Below are 20,519 nucleotides of genomic sequence, written 5' to 3' on the forward strand. Positions count from 1 at the left end.
AAAACATACTTCAAGAATCCTATGGGCACTTTTGCACTGGTCTTTAATCTGCAGTCATGTTTACCATTTTCTGATTAGACCCAGTATGTAAGTACAGAGGACTAAGATTCTCATTCACTCTTTAGTAGGGAAAATATTTTGAGGTCATATTCAAATCCAAGTCTTTTTGATGGTGACTGTAAAACATAGGCTGTTAGAGGCAAAAATCCTGAAAGAGAAAATGTTAGCCAGAGAAGCTTAGGTTAATAATGTACCATTAATTTTTTTCTGCTGATGAAGAGAGCCAGTTACTTAGATTACTGTTTCATACAAGGCATAGCTGAATTTCTGGTTTGTTCTACCTGTAAGATTTTAAACAAAAATAGCAGCCACTTGTATGTTTGCACCATAGATATATTAATGCCTGTACTTGGATTACAGCAAGAATTCTACCCATTTTGCCCTGATAAGATTTGCTAGTAATACATGTGCACCCTTTAGTTTGTAGGCTTGCCAAGGTTTACACCAATGAGTATTCGATGGGAAAGGCCTTCTGTACTGAAAATTATTCAATTTAATCTCATCAGTTCACCATAAACTTTCAGTAGGGCATGTGAAAATTTTTATACAATTACTAAGAATAGAGAGTATGTGTACTGTTGCACTATGGTAGCAGGCAAAATCTCTGAAATGGGGTATTGAGGAATTATTTGGATCAACTGGATTCAAGTCCTCTCTGTTTTCCCAAATACATTTAATCCAGGCCCATCAAGTGTACTAGCCTTGTAGCTGGTATAGGTGTTTGCTATTAATAGATGGACGGGTTAATACATGGATCTGGTGGGCTGAGAAGTCCTACAAACCAACCCAGCATGGCACAAGTTGGCTGGACTGAGTGGGGTAGTAGATCTGCCTCATGGTTCACCAACAGTCCCCCTCAGGGTCGCTTTCTCAGTGTATGTTGGTTTCCTTTCTCCTTGATGGGCAATATTTTCATATGGTTCAATCAGATTCATGCAGAGTGGCTGCTGTTATTATTTGTAAAGTATAGGTGCTGCAAGCTCCCTTTTAGCTTTCATTCATATAATGATTTTCATAGAAATTGTGGCCCCACAGCAGTAAAAGAAATCTGTTGTTGTCATGGATAGGGCATACTTCAGTTAACTGTTTTTGAAGCTACAAGGAGTTTTTAATACTAATTTTTCAATACTTTTAATTTTGGTCAGCCTCTTATAAATTAGATTTATTGGGTTTGACTGATTTGTTGCCTTGTTAATGAATTTTGTAGTACTGCAGTATAAGCAGTATTGGATTTATGTAACAGTTTCCCTGAACGAATATGGGCAAATAATTTAGGGTTCACATATTCTTTCCTGTTAGAGTATCCAGGCTTTATTTGTGATCACCACTGGCAGCCCCCACTGAGTCCTTTGGAATGCACAGAGGACATGGGAGAGGGAAAGGACCAACCCCTTACTTCACTCAATATGTTTTGAGAGACATGGATGCAACAGAAATTTCTTTTGGTGCTCTGAAGCATGCAGTGAAGTGATGACTGACCCCTGCTTTACCTTAAAGCTTTGTCACCACTTGCCAGAGAATTGGGAAATGGACAGAATCTGTCCCGTCCAGCAAGAAATGGGAAAACTCCTTCCACCACTGGGTTCCTTTAATGTGTGGAAACAAGATGGGGGGGGGGGGCTCTTGTTTCATACTGCTTGTACAGGGGCAGATGGTTTCAAGAAAGAGAACTGTGATAGAATACATAACCGAATGCAAATATATATACATGTTCATACCAGTTACAACTGTAAGTGCATAACAAAGTTTTAGCATTATTGCTTGTTAAATTATCTTACAGTGAAATCCTATACATGTCTATTTAGAAGTAAGCCCATTGAATTCAGTGGAGCATAATTACATGTAAGTACAGGATTGCAGCTTTAATAGCTCTAAATAGTATTTATGTGTTTTGCAACATTGCTGCAGAAAGTCCTTCATTTGACAACTTCAATTAAATACATAATTCCTGTTTACAAGTGACCAATTAAGCTGAATTATATTTTCACTGCTAATTCTTATAATTGGAACATTTTTTTACCATTAGTATGTTTGGGAAAAAAATCAGTTTGGTTCTGCAGTTCATGACATTCAATTGCATGGGTTCTTCAGGTAAAAAATAGTAAGAGGCCATTGGATTGCATATTACCTGATGTGGGAATATCTTGATAAAACTTTAAAAAATTGGCCATTTTTAAAACAGAACACTAATACTATAGAACATTTCTATTCTATGTTCTATCTATAACATAGAATAGAAATAAATAGCTTTTGTATGCAGCATCTCTTTGCAATTCATTGGTTGATTTTATAGGAAACATTTGAGGACTGCATATTAAATAAAGCTGCCTGACAAGAATTAGGATGCTGGTCAAGCAAACACGTGAAATGTGTGAGGCATTGGGTCTGATTCATGTAGAATCTTCTCTGTATACCTCCACTTGACTTTCTTGAGTACAAGATTTGCACAATAGAGTATCAGTGTTAATTGGACTGTGTGTGATGTTATGGACTCATACAACCTAATTTTATATAGAGTCTGATTTTCACTGAGATTTTTCCATCTGGTCTCATATCCAGGAATTTATGGGATGGATCATAAAAAGCCATGCAGGACAGCATTCACATCTAAGTGCAATTAAAAATTCCAGTATTGATAATTACTTAAAGCTTATTGCAACTTTTTTTCTTTCTTTATTTTGTTAACATGTGACTGTCATCCATCTCAGTCAGATACTGCCATATAACAAAGTGACTTATGGGAATAATTGTAGTCCCCTTCCCTCATTCTATATGTAAAAAGAGGCAACAGAGCCACATGACTGGTCCCGCCATGGCATTGCATACCTTCCCCACTCTGAATATCCTCATGTCGAGCATGGCTGTCTGCATATATGAAGCCATTGTGTGTAAACCTCTGCTTGAGGTGGAATCCTGAATCATTGGGTTTCCAGCCTGCATGGAAGTCTGTGCATGTAGGCATTACCTTTGCAGGCGTCTAAGTTCAATGCATAATAGGCACTAAGGTAGGATCAAGGAGCCATGTAATTTAAATATCTGTTTAAGATAGTATAAGTGCTCTTATTTTTACTGGGTATCTCATTATTGATCTTTATGCATTTAGTTTTCATAACTATTGGAAAATCTAAGATTCTGTCACTTAGATATTTTGGTGCAGTTCTTCTCTTTGTAGTATTCTACTTATTTATAGTTTATAAAATTTCAATTTAAGGTAATACTTTAATCCAGGCCATTGTCTTATCCTTCACTGTTTTTTTACTTTAATACTTCCATTATGCAGGACTAGAGATGTCTAAGTCTGGAAATGAAAGAGAACATTAGGAAAAGGGGGGGGTAACAAGTGGGGAAATGATTTATTTTGGCTTTCTCCCCTCTGGTGGAACACAGTCCTTTTTACTGCATACATGCACTTGTCTCTTTACATTTACCTTTTCTTTCTTCAAAACAAAGGTCAAAAAAGGTGTGGAGGGGGGAAAAGAGAGAGAGAACAGTGATGATGCATTGGTATAGTACAGTTTATGTCAAGGCAAGATCCACTAGTTGATGACCAATATGTAGTGATCTGACTATATAATAAATGGGGGTATTTGAACCATCTTTATATTATAATTACTATGCTCTGAATGTTATATAATTTTCATTGGAATACTTGTAAAAATTTAAAGACAGTGACTTGTATTTTCCTTACATTGCTTACATTTAAGAAGTAAAACAAAAATACTAAAAACTTTGATACTATAATATTTGTAAGCTAAAGAAATATGCTTGATATGTTGACAGCCACTTAACTATTTCAGCGGACTCTCTTTCACTAAGGCTGTTGTGGCATCTTCTAATTTTCTGTCAATATCTATTTCACTTTGAGACATATATTTCAGTGACACGTATGCATTCTTTACTTATCCAGAATAATCATCTGAAAAACATTAATTAGAATTTTGAAAGTGGCAAAATTTGAAACTTGCCTAATATTTGTATTTGCAAGGAACATACACTAATTTTACTTATGAACTTAAGAATTTTCAGCCCCACATCACTGGCTGATAGATGCTATATAGAAAGTTGTGTTCCTGTTCTAAGGACAGAGAAGGCTTCCCTTGTCTAGCATCCCTCTGTCTCCTTTTCAACTCTAACCCTCAACCAATAGCTGAGCCAGCGAACACAAAAACCCTTCAGGAAAAGATGTGAAACTCCTGCTGTGATTACCAAATTAGGTCAAAATTAACCTTATTGTGCCTAAATAAATAAATAATTCACTAGGCTCCTGGTGTTGGAGATGGATTCCTTATAGAACATGGTACCACATTCCAGTCAGTCTTGGTGCTGCACTGTGCACTCAGATGGAGTGACCAACTGACCCCATAGCTCATGCACCCCAGTTGCAGTGACTCATATTGAGTCTGAATGGTTTTATGAAAAATCCTTAGAGGTATGTGACTAAAAGAGTTTGTTTTCACTGAGTAGCAAGGGGTCCAACATTTTTCATGCCCTCTGTTTTTATTATGTTACTGTTTGAGCTGGTCATGGAAAGGGGAACAAGCCTGGCTATCACAGCATTGTAATGAGTGGGATGCTGTGACTTGGGGTCCTGTGCCAGCAGCTGGTTGGACCCAACAGCTTTCTGGGCTCCTACTGATCCTACTATTCTATGAATCTATGAACAATTACATCTGCATTAAAGCAGGTTGTGATGATAATACTTCCCTCTCCTCATCCTGCTTACCTTTTGTGTTGAGACTTTTTAGAATATAAGCCTGAGTGCAGGAAGTGACTTGGATTTACTGTTTTGAAAGGAAGGCACTCTGGAAGTCTTTCTGTTTGAATAGTGGGGTGTAAATGATTTAAATAGTAAGTACATAGATGAATCCATGGTACTAGGAAAGAAGAACTATTAATTTTCAACTTACTTATCTTCATAGTGGAATATCAAACATTATCCTGAAATAGACTGTGTGACTACTTGAATCTTCCTTGCCATGGGCGTAAATTAGCTCTGTGAGAAAAGGAAAATTCAGATGACCTGACTGAGGTGTTATGTAGCCCAAGTACTTTTGCCCTGTTTTCAGCAAAACCCCGACTATGTTTTGGGAGTGAAAGGGGGGAAGTTACAAGATGGCTTTGGGTCACATTGTACTGTTTCAACACTCAGGTTGAATCCAACATGCTGAGCGAAACCTGAAATGTAGCTGTGCTCCCCTGCGTATGAAAGGGCCTCCAGAGAAGCTGCACACAAGGGGCTCCACTGGGGCCCTAGGTCAATGATTCCCAAGGGCCTGTTTGAGAGCTGAGATGACTGGGTTTGGTTTGTTCCTTGCGGTGGCAGCTGCTACCAGTTTTGGCGCTGCACCAGGCTGTGCATCCTCAGATGAGATTACCTGCAAGTGCCAGGTCACCACAAGTGTTAAAGTGACTCGGTTTATTTTCTTTATTCTTTGAAGACAGAAAATGTCAAATTACCTCTCTGTAGGGAGGTTAATTTATTTCCCCTGCTCCCCCAGTTAAGGATGCTTTTGGACTAAAAGTTCCCTCCAATCAGCACAGCATTGACTCTTCTCCAGCACTTTATTGGCTCCAATAATCTGCAAAAGTTACTCTATGAAGGGTAGCAGGTTAAGCCCTGCTTTGGTCTTACAAACTTAGTTTTATAAGGTGCAAATTCCCCCTCTTAAAATAAAGAAAAAATCGTGCATTTAAAAGCATGGAGAAGGTGAATAAATGGAAATATGTTGGAGTGCATAACTGAAAATGGTATTGAAGAAAAGACTTGGGGTACATCACATTGATGCTGCAGAAACCATCTAGTAGGTATCCATGGTATTGGCATGGCTATATTTCTAATGGTGAAATGGCAGCAGTTCTTAGAGTTGTTTATGGGCAGGATGTTTCAGGACCTAGGCAGACTTTTCATCATTTGCTAAATGTCTAAAATGTCTAAAAGTGGGGGATCTTTAGCTGAAGAAAGGAAATGAATGCTTAGTTACCTTAGAAATCTCCTGGTAAAAGTACCTTCCATATAGAAAAGTGTAGTTAGTTTTGCATTTGTCGGCGAGTGCAATTCTTTTACAGCTGAAGAAATCTGGTGGGGAACTGCAATAATGGTCTGCCCATTACATGTTTACTTGGGGAGATTACAGATGTGACTATCACATGCCTAATGACTGATGCACAGGATTCATACAGTTTGAATAGAGGTGACTTTTATTTAGGAAAAGCTGTCTTGTGAGAAATAGGCCTGTGGGGGGCAAAACATTATAATTAAAGATATTTAAGGGAATGATGAAAAAACCAGATTGAAAAGGATTTAAGACATGTAAACACTTTAAGTATCTGATGTTTTAAATATGTGCTGGACAGATTTAAAAGGCATTAGTAGTCTAATCATAATGCTTTAAAACTAATGTTCCTTTTTTAAAGCTTACCCATGGTAATGATTTGAGTGCAGTTACAAATGAACAGTGTGCTCTCTCAGGTTAAAGATATTAAAAATTTGACACCACTCTGTGTGTGTGTGTGTGTGTGTGTGTGTGTGTGAGAGAGAGAGAGAGAGAGAGAGAGAGAGAGAGAGAGAGTTCATGTATCAACAAACATGAAATGATACAACATGAAACATAACTGACAACAAGCATAAAACAACTTATCAACAATGAGCTTGATACAGCAATACAAATCTATTATACTGTAGACTTTATTTATTATATTTATGTTCAGCTTTTTCCAGTGAAAAAGAGGTGTACATCATTTTTCTCATCCTGCTCACCATCTTATCCCCTAAACAACAACCCTGTGAGGTAGACTGGGCTGAGAGTCTGTGATTGGCCCAAAGTAACTCAGTTGGCTCCATGACTTGAATGGGGACTAGAATCCAGATCGTCTGAGTCCCAGTCCCATGCTTTTAATCACTATATCACACTGGGTTTGGCTACCAGCCTAGATTTAGCTAGGGGATATTAATCAGGTCTTTTCACATGGTTACATGCAACTGTGAAGGTTTTAATATAGCTGGCTAAAGAACTCAAGAGTTACCAGCATGTCTGAGTGTCATTGCCATTATCAATAATTGCATTATTGTGCATGGCCCATAGATCTCTGCTTAATTTTTGTAGGAAGAACATATTCTAGCATCTCTTTTTCCGGGTTTCAGTTGCTGGTCCATGTGTAGATTTCTAGATTTTTGTGAGTTCCATTATGGCTGTAGTCCAGAAGAATCTTAATGCATCTTTATGCAATAGATGCTTCTTATCTCCCATGAAGAGGGACAGTAGTCTGAGTTCCATTGTTTAACATGTGGCGTGTTCTGTAACTGTTCTTGCTAAATGCAATATGGCTACTTAGAATATGTCTAATTTTCTATCCCACCACATCTGTTTAAAAGCCCCTCCCTGAGCATAACTTGTCCAGCATTGAGGGCTGTTCCAATATAGCTGATTTGTCCTGGGGTGAGATGCCACTTATGTACCGCTTCAATTATATTTTCTTTTAATTTAAATGAAATTGATTTTTATGGAGACAGTATCCACAGCAAATTTCCCTGACCAGCTTCAGTGGTGATACTCAAATATTTTCCCCACATTTATCTGTCTTATGCTATTACTGTTGATATTTCTGAAAGCCCTTTGTATATTTCTGACATCAGACCTTTTGAACTGGGATTAATTTCTGTTGGTAGGTAGGTAGTTGGTTAGAGATCATACCACCTGTGGTACCACTTCAGGAATTGAGGTAGAATGTATAATTTGGCCCCGTTGTAAGCAGTTGGGTTTTAATTTCCCTCAGTTGTTCCTTTAGTTGAAATCCATTTCTTTGTTCTGAGTCATTAAACAGATCTTTCACTGACTGCGTCTCCCAGTCCTAAAACTGTGTAAATATATCAGTATTTTTTTTAAAAGTAAGCACATAGTATTAATATTAACCCCAATTTTTCAATGCCTCCAGATTAGCTGTCAAGAAGGAATTGCCAAGAGGGAAAGTTATATTAATTTTCTCTATTTTATGGAATGGTACATCCATTACTCTCTTATTCAGGGATACTTATTCAAATGACTCTAATATTTGTTGGCATCATTAGCTATAATATGCAGCATTTATTGGTTCGAAATGCTAGAGTATAGGTGTTGGGTACATTCAGTCTCCCTACTGCTGTGCTTGGCAGAGTATGATTATTAAGATAAGTTTTTTAAATCATAAAGCTGATGAGCATTTTTTGCCATTTTTTTTTCAATGTGAAGTCCAGAATAGTAATTGGAAACATTGACTGCCATTTTTGTTGCAGTCTTGCTAAGTCTTCCAAGCTTTAAATTTAGTTTTTATTTTATCAATGGGAAATAATTTGGCATTTGGACTTTCAAGTATTTAATTTTATCAGAGCCAGTAGTGATACCATTATCTGCTTCTTGGATATTTCTCATGGTTATGCTAATATTTAAACATAAACCTATAGGCTGACTGACTTTTATAAGTAATACAACTTTATCACATTCACTAATCAGCTTCATAGCTTGTATCAATGCACTAGTTGGGTCTGTTAGGGTTATGTCAGCTTGTGAAAAGTTCTTTTTTAAATTTAACTGACCATTAACTGTTATCCCTTTATGTTTGAATCTTCCTTGATCATATGTATTAGGGGTTCAGCTAAGAACGCAAATAACAGCTGGGGCAGCAGGCAATTTGTTAGGTTTGCTAATTACATTTTTCCAGAGGTGATACCATCACTTTGTATCATTTTGTTATACATATAGTCTAAGACCTTGCCCTAAACTTCCCTTTGTACTCTCGAATTTAATCTTCGATGAGGCTTCATTTTCATTTGCTAAATGCTTTAGTAGCATCCAGGGAAGCAATCACATGTTCTTAAACAGAGTAAATAAGGCAATATGTTTTTCATATGAGTTGTTGAAGTAGGCTGTAGCTGACTATCTTTGCATTTCTTTATTTTATGAATTATTTAAATTATCCCTAATGATTGAGTTTAATTTGGTTAGATATTTTTTCTCCTGATATTATATGAGAAAAGCTGGAATAATCAAATGTGCATAGGTTTTGAAAAATACTTGCAGGTTGATTATTAATTTAAGATGGTAGGTTTTCCCTATTGCCTGCCTTTCCTTTTGGCATGTCTTTTAAAAATTCTGTTTGCTAAGAGTTTGGAATTTGAAATATTGTAAGTCGATTGCACTTTTGTTTGTTTCTAGTGCTTTTACTTCTGTTCATTTCAGTTCTAATCTGTTCAAAAATCACTTTATTTCCTATATTTTTCTTCTAAGTTATGGATCTCTGAGGGTAGTTGATTTTTTAAAGTATATTTCATCATTTGATTTGATTAAACTCTTCTGTGGACTATCTCTTTATGACTACTGTCATGGAACCACACATGCTATGGGATTCTGTGTTTGATGTATTATTATATATGTAGAAGTCATTTGATTCTTTTCTTGATTCCTGTCATAAGAGTAGGGTTTCCAGGAAAACAAATTTTGTTGAGAGTGCCTTATGTGGAAATAGTAACTGGCACTGGGTCATAATCAGATACTGTGTCTGATCATTGGTTTCCCCCAAAATACACCAGATTATGATCTCTCTGAATGTTAATGGAAGATTATTTAGGATCATGGTATTCAAACTGTGTTTCCCAAAACCCCAGAGTTCCATGAGAATCATCCAGGGGTTCGACATTTTACTCTTATGACTGCAGTGAAATTGTACGTCTGTGACAAGGCAAGGTCTTAATTTAATTTAATTTAATTCAAAATTTTTTCACACATAAAAGCAGATTAATTTGTTTTAAAGCCAAAGAGCTTTTTTATTTGAATAGATTTGGATTGCAAGGTATAGCAGTTATACTGGCTTGATAAAGCATCTGAAACTGCTACTCCCAGAATCCTCTGCATAGGACACTCCCATGGAAAGCTGAAAGGCCAGCCAATCAGTTACCTGCAGTTGCCAGCAGCCATCTTTCTATCTGCTTGCCCCTTAACAAATTGAATAACCCTTTTGAGATAATTCCTCCCTCTGGCTATCCAGGCTGACACAAACATTTTCTCTTGCTTGTTGGAGAGCGCGAGTGTGCCTTTAAGTTCACTGTCTCACTTACAGTGATCTGTGAAAGATGGAAAAAAGCAAGCCTTTCTCTCCATTGTCAGCATTTGATTGACAGGGCTGTGAGCAAATTAGCCAATCCTAACCAAAAAGCAAATTCAAACAAAGTTGAATCAAGAAGAAAAAAAGTTTACTGTTTAAACACAGCGAGTCATTCACTTCAAATTACATAAAGGTATGTGGGAAAAGTCTCTTGATTTGTGCAATGGAATAGATTTTGTGATTGATGTGACTGAAAAAATAAAAAATTTGATTTTAATAGACTTGCCCTTTACAATGGACCTTTGTTTAAAAGCAGGAAAACTTAAACAAAAATCTGATCAAATTGAAGAAAAACACGAAAGTTCTTCAGCAACATCTCCATTTACTTCTGGACCAATTAAAAAACAGAAATTACATAAAGGTGGTTAAAAAGAAAAAGGATGAAAATATGATCAATTTAATATGATTAAGTTTTAGGAACAGAAATGAAAATGGGCCAAACAGAGTATGTGTTGAATGCAAAAAAGTGGTAAGCAATAATAGTCTAACTCCACAAAATTAAGAAGACATATGGAAAGTAACCACCTACATTTGATAAGCAAAAATGTAGAATATTTTAAGCATAAATACGAGGAGTTCAAAATAAATTGTACATAAATTGTGGAAAAATAGTGCTTTTGAACTTTTCATATTTATACGTAAAAATAACCGTGGCTTCCTAACTCATTAATTATCATGTTGCTAAAGAAGGGGAGGCATATTTATTTGGCAAAAAATAAAACCTGTGTCAAAGATCGAATTAACTGATAGCATACCTCTGATACAATGAGTGTTAGATGCATTAGTGATATGGCACTTTTGGGGAGCATGAATTAATATCTCATTTAAAATCTCGCTGTGTTTTCACATCCTTTGCCAGTTGCCAGTTTGGCTATTTTAATTGTTCTGGTATGTTATATTTTCAGTTTCCCTGTCTAAGAGGATATTCTTATGTGCAGGCCTCTTAAGAATAGCGCAACTGGTGAAAACATTTTTGATGGAGAACCATGGACTATCTTGGGATTTATGTTTTCACATTTGTACTGAAGAAACAAAACGTTATGAGGTCCCCTCCAATCATACAAAGAATAAAAACATTAGCCTCACTTATTCAGCATTGTCATATACTGCTGTCTGCACTATCATGCTCTTATTGAGAAATGAATTCCCAAAAAAGACATTTAAGATGATGTTTTGAAAAACAATTTTATTAAATCTAGGTAGGAAGCTAATCTCAAGATTATTCTCATTACTCTGTTCAGAGCTATCTAGTTCTTACAAAATATTGCTTCTACTTGTAGAGTTATTCTGGCTATCCCAAGGAACATTTTTGAGCAGGTTTTTTGAACTGAAAGAACAGGTAATTTTTTTTAACCTTGGCTGAAAAATGATTATTGCTCAAAATTACAAGGCAGATTCTGATATACTTTCATTTTTGAATGCAGTAAATATATCCCTCCAAGGAACTAAAATTCATATATTTAAAGATAATGCTAGAATAAATGTCATAATTTTAAAATTTAATATATGGATTTCATGCATACAAAAAAGATGTAAACTGCTTTGAAAAATTAAGTGATTTCTTGCTACAAAATGATCTGAATCATCCTATAAATGTTCAGGAATGCATAAAAAAGCATTTGTTGTATCTGCAAAAACTATTAGAGAATATTTTCCAGTGCAAACAGAATCATATGACATCATATACATTATATCACAGAAGTATCACACAAAATATTGACACTTTGGGCCCAATTTGGACAGTTTCACTTAGGGGTGTACTCACTTTTGTTGCCAGTGGTTTAGATATTAATGGCTGTGTGTTGAGTTATTTTGAGGGGACAGCAAATTTACACTGTTATACAAGCTGTATACTCACTACTTTACATTGTAGCAAAGTGTCATTTCTTCAGGGTAGTCACATGAAAAGATATAATAAAATATTTACAAAATGTGAGGGATGTACTCACTTCTGTGATATACTATATATTACTTGCTTGCTAGTTGCAAAGTCGTGCCCGACCCATCGCGACCCCCATGGACAATATTCCTCCAGGCCTTCCTGTCCTTCACTTAAGCTCACACCGACTGCTTCTGTGGCTCCATCTATCCACCCAATCCTTTACCATTCCTTTTTTCTTCTGCAGTCAATTGTTCCCAGAATTAGGGCCTTCTCCAGTGAGTCCTTCTCATTAGGTGGCCAAAGTATTTGAGTGTCATCTTCAGTATCTGACCTTCTAAAGAGTAGTCAGGGTTGATCTCCTCTAAGACGGACTGGTTTGGTCTCCTTCCCCAGCACCACAATTTAAAGGCCTCAATTCTTTGGCTCTCAGCCTTCCTTATGGTCCAACTTTCACAGCCATACATTGCAAAAGGGAAACCATGGCCTTGACTATACGCACTTTTGTTGGCAGGGTGATGTCTCTGCTTTTTAGAATGCTGTCTAGATTTGCCATAGCTTTCCTCCCCAGGAGCAAGCGTCTATTCATTAAATTTATTGGCTGCAGTCCCCGTCTGTCGTGATCTTGGAGCCCAGATAAATAAAATCTGTCACTACCTCCATTTCTTCCCCATCCATTTGCCAGGAAGTGATAGGACTGGATGCCATGATCTTAGTTTTGTTAATGTTGAGTTTCAGGCCAACTTTTGTGCTCTCCTCTTTCACCCTCATCAAGAGGCTCTTGAGCTCCTCTTCACTTTCTGCAATTAGAGTGGTATCATGATGTGCTCTGCATAAAAGTTAAATAGGCAGGGCAAAAGTATACAGCCTTGCCGAACTCCTTTCTCAATTTTGAACCTATCAGTGGTTCCATGTCCTGTTATCACTGTTGATTCTTGGCCCTATATAGGTTTCTCAAGAGACAGATGAGATGGTCTGGTACTCCCATCTCTTTAAGAACTTGTCACAGTTTGTTGTGACACACAATTCAATTGTTGATCCACACAATCAAAGGTTTCAGCATAGTCAGTGAAGCAGAAGTAGATGTTTTTCTGGAACTCCCTAGCTTTCTCCATGATCCAGCGTATGTTGGCAATATGATCTCTAGTTTCTCTGCCTCTTCAAAGCCCTGCCTGTACTTCTGGTAGTTCTCGGTCCACATGCTGCTGGAGGCTAGCTTGTAGGATTTTGAGCATAAATTTGCTAGCATGTGAGATGAGTGCAATGGTGCGGTAATTTGGACATTCTTTGGCATTGCTCTTCTTTGGAATTGGAATATAAACTGACCTTTTCCAATCCTGTGGCCACTGCTGAGTTTTCCAAATTTGCTGGCATACTGAGTGTAGCACTTTAACTGCATCATTAAAGTTAGGATTTTGAATAGCTGAGCTGGATTTTGAATAGCTGAGCAACCACCCCATCGTGGTTATCAGGGACGTTAAGATCTTTCTTGTATAGTTCTTCTGTGTAATCTTACAAGCTCTTCTTAATCTCTTCTGCCTCTGTTAGGTCCCTGCCATTTTGGTCCTTTATCATGCCCATCTTTGCATGAAACATTCCCTTCATATCTCCAATTTTCTGGAAGAGATCTCTAGTCTTCCCTATTCTGTTGTTTTCTTCTGTTTCTTTACACTGTTCATTTAAGAAGGCCTTCTCATCTCTTCTACCTATTCTCTGGAATTCTCATTCAGTTTGGTGTATCTTTCTCTTTCTTTGCCTTTCGCTTCCCTTCTTTCAGCTATTTGTAAAGCTTCCTCAGACAGCCATTTTGCTTTCTTGCATTTCTTTTTCCTTGGGATGGTTTTAGTTGCTAACTCTTGTACAATGTTGTGAACCTCCGTCCATAGTTTTTCTGACACTGTCTATCAGATCTAATTCCTTAAATCTACTTGTTACCTCTACTGTATATTTATCAGGAATGTGATTTAGGTCATACCTGAGTGGCCTAGTGCTTTTCCCTACTTTCTTCAACTTAAGCCTAAATTTTGCAACCAGAAGCTCATGATGTGAGTCAGCTCCTGGTCTAGTTTTTACTGAGTGTATAGAGCTTCTCCATCTTTGGCTGCAGAGCACATAGTCAATCTGATTTCTGTGCTGACCGTCTGGTGATGTCCATGTGTAGAGTTGTCTCTTGGGTTGTTGGAAAAGAGTGTTTGCTATGACCAGCATGTTCTCTTGACAAAATTCTGCCAGCCTGTGCCCTGCTTCATTTTGTACTCCAAGGCCAAACTTGCCTGTTATTCCGGTTATCTTTTGGCTTCCTACTTTAGCATTCCAATCCCCCATGATGATATGGACATCATTTTTTGTGTAATTTCTAGAAGGTGTTGTAGGCCTTCATAGAACCAGTCAACTTCAGCATCTTCAGCACCAGTGGTTGGGGCATAGACTTGGACTATTGTAATGTTGAATGGTTTGCCTTGGATTCGAACTGAGATCATTCTGTCATTTTGGAGATTGTATTCCAGCACTGCTTTTCCTACTCTTTTATTGACTATGAAGGCTACTCCATTTCTTCTGAGGGATTCTTGTCCGCAGTAGTATACCTGATGGTCATCTGAATTAAATTCACCCATTCTGTCCATTTTAGTTCACTGATTCCCAAGATGTCGATGTTCAGTCTTGTCATCTCTTGTTTGACCACATCCAGCTTGCCTTGATTCATAGAACTTACATTCCAGGTTCCTATGCAGTATAGTTCTTTATAGCACCAGACTTTCCTTTGACCACCAGAAACATCCGCAACTGAGTGTCCTTTTGCCTTTGACCCAGTTACTTCATTCTTTCTGGCGCTACTAGTCCTAGCCCTCTGCTCTTCCCCAGTAGCACATTGGACACCTTCCGACCTGAGGGGCTCATCTTCCGGTGTCATATCATTTTGCCCTTTAGAACTGTCCATGGGGTTTTCATGGCAAGGATACTGGAGTGGGTTGTTTTTTCCTTCTCCAGTGGCTCACCTTTTGTCAGAGCTCTCTGCTATGACCTGTCTGTCTTGGGTGCCCCTGCACAGCACAGCTCATTGCTTCATTGTGCTACACAAGCTCCTTCGCCGCAGCAAGGCAGTGATCCAGGAAGGGGTCATATTTATTAAAGAACCCATTTAATCATTGTCAAAGTGATAATTGAACAGTGAATGAGAGGGAACAATTAATTGATTTATCTACAGATTCATTATTACATATGCAGTACAAACAGGAAGAATTTCTTGATTTTTTGTTGCAAACTTGCAGTGAATATCTGAAGCATTTAATACAATAGAATTCTTATGCCTTTTGTCACAACTTGTTTACATGAAAAGACTCTTACCGCATCTATAGCAATGAAAACAAAATACAGGGATAAAATAGGTACAGAACCAGAAATATAATACCAATTTTTCATTCTCTTTCTGACAGAAAACAAGCACATCCATGTAAATAAAATGAAGTATAATTTTTAGTGATATATTAAAATTTAGTTTGCATTCAGTATGTTTTGTATTATTTAGTTACTAAGAAATAAATGGCTTCATTAATGCATGTATAAATGGTTTCTGCTTAAATTGTATGAAATGTATTATTGCAACATGTTTTGCAACATTCTGTTCAAATAAAATGTATTTCATAAAAAGTATCTATTAATGGGTTCTGCACTGATTTTTACATGGACGAGAGGTCCTTGTGTATCTCAAGACTGACAACCACTGATTTTGGTAATACCTGGTGAGCAATGCATCATGGAATCAGTGACTTTGCACTCATTTAGCAGGCAAAAGTGTACACTAGGACTGATTACCCTCCTTAATTCTTGTTGAGGCTGCATTTTTGTTGAGATCCCATCTTCTGTTGCCAAGCAAACTCCTTCACTGGTTTCTTCCCTGTTGAGCTCTACTGCTGCTGCAGTGGACCATCCTCCCCCACCCCTTCCTCTCCTGGACTGAAATACATCAACGCAAATAATTGTTTGGCTTCCTAGTGCGATGAAATAATTGTGGTAGAATCATCCATTTTAATGATGAGTCTAACTCTGTGTTCCCAGCTGTGGTTTGTGCCCAGCCTCTTCAGTACAGTATTTAAAAGCCTTGACCAGGTTTTTTTCATACTGATGTTGCATACCCAATCTGGAGCCTCTGGAGGTTTCTGTTGCTGCCTCATTAGTGAAGTGTGTGGTGATGTCCCATGGGCATCTTCCCATTGCAGTTTAGTTTGTATTTTGCGAGGCCATGCTATATTTCTTCTTTCTACAATTATTTTGGGGAAACATTCTGATAGGCAAGTCATCACATATCTAAATTTCACACATATTCTCAGATCTCCCAAAATCTCAGATTTGGGTATCCACTATAATTTTCAAGATCTTCATTTCTTCCCTGCAATTCAGTATAGGATTGTATTAACTTTGTTCCTCCTGCCCTTGCTGTAGACCTAAGTTCATAGCTGCACTTGCTGTTTTTGCAATTTCATTCAGTTGTTGAGAGAACTAATTTATTTGTGTTTCCAAAGCCCCCCTCCACAGTAGCAGATCATTCTTTCCTCAGACTCCTGTATAGTTCTGAAAGACCTGCTATTGTCCCTTACCACCTTCATTGCCTTTGTTCACAGCACTTTAGACCCCATTGTTGGGCCTTCTGCCTCTGGCTTTTTAAAGATCAGCTAGCTCCAGAGTTCATAGAAAGTCTTCCTTGTGGCGTTCTGGGGTTCCAGAAAGCATGTCCTACAAGGATGCTTCTAAAATGCTAATTTTATTTATTTACTTATTTAGTGCATATATATACCACCCCAATAGTCCACAGATTTACAAGCATTAAAACCCATATACAAACAATAAAATACCCAAATAAAACACAAAAAGCTCAAGAAAACACTAATAATGCTAAGCAACGGTAACTTCATATAAATATTACATTAGAATAAGTTATAATTTTCAAAGGGGGTCAGGTTAAATTCTCATATTAGGACAATAGGACTCCCCCCGCACCTTACCAGATCTTAATTTCTATTCCAGTTTCTTTGTTGAGCATCAACAGTGATAATATTGTACATCTCTAGGGAAGGTTGAAACAGTGCTCTGTGAATAATCTGGATCAGGAGAACGTACCTCTGTTTCCTAGGAATTAAACCAAGTTAGCTCATAAATCATGCACATTCGTACAAAAGAGCTGGCTCTGCAATAGTATCTCTTTTCATGGAATTGCATAGTGTACAGGCAGATTTCAGGTTGGGCTTCTCCACTGTGGAGGAGACAATCTGTCCATATTGTGGCATGAATTTATACCCATCAGGTTACATATCAATGTGAGCTTGTAAGAAAACAGTACAGATTAGTAAGAACTTGTGGTTAGCATACTCCTGAGCAGGAAATATGCGCACCCTGTGTTAACCAAATCCTCTTTGAAGTAAATCACAGTTCAAAGGCTGAAGGTGCAATCTAGTGCCAGCTGTAGGCCATTTTTCTGTCTAAACTGGTATATGAATGCAACTTAAAAGAAGCATCTGTTGCTCTTTCCGAATTGGCTAGTTTTTCAAGAAATAATCTAGCTTCTTAATCAGTAGTTGAAATAGGACAGCTTTCATGCCAAGAGCTAGAATACTTGTCTTTTTCAGAAAGTAAGCTCTCTCTACCTGATACAACCTCCCCTATTAGTAATCCAACAGTAGACCTTGTATGCTTGACAGTGACTTCTGTTATCCTGTAAGATAAGCCTTTCAGCAAGCAAGGCTAGGTTAAAAATATGGCTTTTAGGTCCAAGAGATCACAATCTTAAATTCTAGTTTAGTATGAGCATATGGCAGCAAATCAAACTTAGATCCATACTCAAGAACAATATATTTGCAATTCAACCCACTCTTGCATTTGTGTACTGCTTTTACTCATTTTTAATGAATTTAAACTAGTAAGCAGGGCTCTACATATCAAGTTACAAGATCTTCCTCTTTTTCCATTTGGAAATGGAATGAAAAGGGTAGGCTTTTATTTTTTATTGGTGATTTGTATACCTTTTATAAGCATCTTTGACTATTTAGTTGCTGTTGGAAATGGAAAATGTTCGTTCTTGAATTGAGCGATTGATTAGTTTGTTGGTACAGCTGTTGAGCTGGCAGAGTTACAGCTAATACCAAAGAAGTACTTTGAATAATTATTAGATAAGAGAACATATTCTTTGAAGTGTGAGCACTCTGAATTATGTTCAGTTGTTCATGTGGCAGGGGTTGTATTTTGAGAACATTAGTCTCTGTGGCTCTTTTGATTTCAAGGCAGGAAGTGGCACACCGCTGTGGTGAATGTTAAGTAATAACCTATGCCTAGGGACAAGTGTCAGTCTCAGATTTCCTTAAAAGCAGATTGATACCACAGAAGCTAAAAGACAGAAGTTTTTAACTCTAGTCCATTAACATTGTTAAAGTTTTTCTAGCTACGTATTGAATAAAAATTTGACAATAAAGCACCATTATGTTTGTTAAATTGCTACCATAGAAAATTTTAGGTTAGTGAAAAGCATTTTATTCCTTAGGAGCAGGCTGTCCACAGAACCTGGAGATCTGCCAACTAGAACTATACCCAAAACTAGTGGCATAGATGGTGGAGCAAAAGCCAAAAATGAAAGCATAGGCATGGGGAATGAGAGAATTACTGCCTCCCAGTACACTGCATATATAACTGCAGGTCTGAATTAAAAGCAGAATAAGGGATTCTATCATCAGCCCCTGTCTCTGCCAGTGGCCAACAGAGTGGACAAATATCTGATCAGAGGCAGCCAATATAATACTCATAATCTGCAGCTGAAGAACACTGAAATAGGAGCTTAAGGTCAGTATCAAGTACATGACAGAGAATACTTGTTTTAGTGGAAATTTTAGGAAATAACAAGCTGTATTCGCATTTTCAATTTTAGAGCTAAGGAATATTGACTCTTGGTGACATACAACTCGCAAGCCATTGTGAAAACATATTATGTGGGTGCTGGGTTGCTCATGAAAATGTGTTCTGTTGCTTTGGCCAAATGGGTCATGGAAGGCTGAGCCATTGATGGTCATTCCATTGACCATCCGCCGCCTTTGGCATTGGCTCCAGTGAGCTCAGCAAATGTGGCAAATTGCTGCCCCGTTGCCTAGGTTCAAATGACATGACAACCCCAGAACAAGCCATGAGTTTGGGGTTTGGAGAGATCAGTTTGGAGTTACTTGCAATATCTTTTGTTTTGACCACTGTAAATAATTGGTGCTATCCACAAACAAGTTTATTGCTCACTCCTAATTCCAGTCCTTTTATGAATACATTGAAAAGCTTTTGGTTTCAGTACAGATTCCTGTGGGATTTTCATCACTTTTCAGTTTCATCGCTTCATTGGCAGAATTTAGCATTTATTCCTATTCTCTACTTCCTATTATTTACTGGTCCATAAAAGGGCCTATTTTATTTCATGACAACTAAGTTTGCTCAGGATTCTTTGGGTAGGGCCTTTGTCAAAGGCCTTTGGAATATCGAAGCAAACAATGTTACCATCTGCCTGTTTCTTTACCTCAAGTCTGCTCCTCCAGTTAAATGAGTCCAAGGCTGTCTATGAATTGTCAGCATCAGTACTGAGCATGATTTTTCCAAATACAAGCTTTTAATGTGTGTTTATTTTTTTAATTACATAAGATTGCAAACATTTCTTCGGTGAAAACAGATGACTCAATTTGGAACCTTGGACATAGTCTCAGGACTTGGCACCATTCATAAATATTCTTGCATGATCTCTGTTAAGTGAGAGGTGCTGTTGGTGGTTATGGATCATCATAGCCCACAGAAACAAGTAGGTAGCTTACTCAAGTGGCCTCCTGATCTAGGGTGGAACAGGCAGGAGTACTGAAGTAATAGTATCAATAGGTAGCTTGAGTTGTTGCAGGAGGAATTTGAACCTAACTGCAAACATTGGAATGGTTTGACTTACAAGGCTGTTCTAACAAGTTAAAACCATAGCTCCAGATTAATGCTCTTTCTTTAATGTTCGACAGTTTCTACTAAATAATAATGCATGAATAATGAATATTATTGTAAATTAAGACCTTTCTTATTAGCTAGAGATACTGGGAAACTAGCAAGAGGTACTAAAAAGATGAAACTTTTATTACTGAACTTGGGGGTTGGGAGCCATTCTTTGGAGTTTGCTACATGACCTCGAGCCAGACATCCTGGAATGTGAAGTCAAATGGGCCTTAGGAAGTCTGAGCAACAACAAAACTAGTGGAGGCAACAGTACTCCAGCTGAGCTATTCAAAATCCTAAAAGACGATGCAGTAAAAGTGCTACACTCAATATGCCAGCAAATTTGGAAAACTCAACAGTGGCCACAGGATTGGAAAAGTTCAGTTTATATTCTGATCCCAAAGAAGGGCAATGCCAAGGAATGTTCAAACTACCGCACCATTGCACTCATTTCACATGC

The 20,519-nt window shown here is 37.6% G+C and overlaps 1 protein-coding gene and 1 long non-coding RNA gene across 9 annotated transcripts in view; both read left to right on the top strand.

Moving 5' to 3' along the window:
- The window catches only part of ABI2 (abl interactor 2), an 88,035-nt gene that overhangs the window by 6,567 nt on the left and 60,949 nt on the right, over nucleotides 1-20,519 (top strand). The window lies entirely within an intron of this gene.
- LOC123024318 lies at nucleotides 1,735-20,161 on the top strand. The gene is made up of 3 exons (XR_006414897.1): nucleotides 1,735-6,973; nucleotides 7,998-7,999; nucleotides 20,152-20,161. It is a non-coding gene; the product is annotated as an uncharacterized LOC123024318 (long non-coding RNA).

The sequence above is a fragment of the Varanus komodoensis genome, unplaced genomic scaffold (assembly GCF_004798865.1).
Source record: "Varanus komodoensis strain SLA01 unplaced genomic scaffold, ASM479886v1 scaffold23, whole genome shotgun sequence".
Taxonomy (NCBI): Eukaryota; Metazoa; Chordata; class Lepidosauria; order Squamata; family Varanidae; genus Varanus; species Varanus komodoensis.